The sequence below is a fragment of the Pinus tabuliformis genome, chromosome 3_1 (genome assembly GCF_031772625.1).
Source record: "Pinus tabuliformis cultivar Carrire ecotype Pingquan chromosome 3_1, CPIR1, whole genome shotgun sequence".
Classification (NCBI taxonomy): domain Eukaryota; kingdom Viridiplantae; phylum Streptophyta; class Pinopsida; order Pinales; family Pinaceae; genus Pinus; species Pinus tabuliformis.
In genome coordinates, this window is record NC_142301.1 from 462,865,161 (window position 1) to 462,867,060 (window position 1,900).

Here is a 1,900-nt window from a genome sequence, read left to right on the forward strand (position 1 = left end):
TCATAAGTAATTGTGATCAAGATATAATCACTGAGTATTTAGAAAATTTTCTGAAAATCCTAACCCTAGCATAGCCAACACTGCCTCGTTTCTATATCGATGTTAATATGATTGGATAGGTTGATAATTTTAGGAAAATAAGTATATAAGAAAAAACGAGGAAGATGAACAATTAAAAGAGAGACAAATTTAAAAAACATATTTTATGGTTTTTCTATCATAGCATAGAAGCAAGCCCATTAGTGTGGAAATATACAAATATGGATAAATTTAGTGCTTTAGTAGTTTTTTAGCAATATGACTAAGAAACTATTTTCAAAGATGAAAAAAGCATTGTGACATCGGAAATCACAATAGAGTACCTTATGTATTGTTGACACCTAATCATTAGGATTGGGTGAATAAATACAATTGATGTAAATAAATAATAAGAAATATGAACAGTCATCGGGAGATGAAGTGAATAGTCTCCCTCATGTATATAATAAAGACCTACCTGAAGGAATAATATGAATTAATTTTGTGGAGTTACTACCTGGCCTGACATGGTATCAAAGCACAAGCCCTCAATCCCTAAAATTAGTTGTAACTCCTTGCATTAGTTTTATCTACCATAACCATTGTCCGCGCCCTCTACGCTCCCTAAGCTGTTCATAATTGTCCTCCCTACACTCTCTAATCATTGTTGGCACGTTTTTTTGTATGGGTGTAACGTCTCTCAGTCTGACATGCCAGAAGAGGAGCGTTGAATCTCTATGATGAACGCCCAGCTCCTGGCATCGAATCTCTATGATGAACACTCAGCTCCCACAGAGAAATGCCCAAATTTGCACATAGCAACCAACACCGTAAGCGCACAGTTTGCACAGAGCAACGAGCAAGTATCTATGGTATGAGCGTTGAGTTTTTTTGAAATCTGTGCTGCGTAGATTAAAGGTTGGTGTTGGCATATGCTTCAAGTTTTAATGCTACTCCCATATATGCTTCAAGTATTAACGTTGTCCTGGTTTTAACACTGTCCTATATTTTTTAACACTGCTTCGTTGCTTTAACGCAATACGACCAGCAACCTGATCAAGATCTCTCTGACCACTAGATGTGATACGTCATCCACCGTTGGGATCCATCTCAATGATATTCATCTTCTCTAATTGCTGTAGTACATGTCGAGCAATAGATCCACTGCTTTTACAGAAATGAGGAGGGCGTGAACCATTCCTTTTACGACCACCATAAATTTTACAAAAAGCTCCAACTCCGATACCCTTTCTCAAATAGATTTTCAAATAGATTTTCCTTGCCATTGAAGCTGCTCTAACATAGTACCAGTCAGGATCATATGGAGCGAGTTCCTTGAAAGTGGCTGTCTTTACAAGGTCCATCCAGTGTGGAAGCTCAATCTTGCCGGATCGTTTAAGATGTGCAGCATAAGCTGTCACGAGCTCTGATACCTGCGAGTTTTTGAGTACTCTCTGCATTGGGTTTTACCCTATCGTTGGAGTTGATTCTCGATACGTTTCAAATGAGTATTGACTGGAATATTGACATAAAAGATATGCTTGCTGGCTAATTTTATGTGAGAATAGCTGAGAGGGAAGCTGAACACAGAAGCTCAAAGCTAAATACACTAGGGACGTTGTTGGTATTTACGCTATAAAATTTTGTGTATTTACCATTACATTTGAATTTTTTGTCCAATCATATCAGAATTAGGAGTAAAATTTTGCAACAGAAGTTTTTTTTTTTGTTACAAAATGCATTCAATCACATCCATGGTGGGAATAGTTCTCACTGGCAAGGAGAACTATCCTGAGTTGTCCCGGATGATAAAACACACCCTCATTTTCAACGAGTTGTGGAAAGGAGTGTACATTGGAGATGGAGACAAAGAACCTGAACA

The 1,900-nt window shown here is 37.6% G+C and overlaps 1 pseudogene; it reads right to left on the reverse strand.

Annotated features, from left to right (window-relative positions):
• Positions 1-1,106: 1,106 nt before the first annotated feature.
• Positions 1,107-1,478, reverse strand: LOC149187746 (small ribosomal subunit protein eS19 pseudogene; annotated as a pseudogene).
• Between the last annotated feature and the right edge of the window lie 422 nt (positions 1,479-1,900).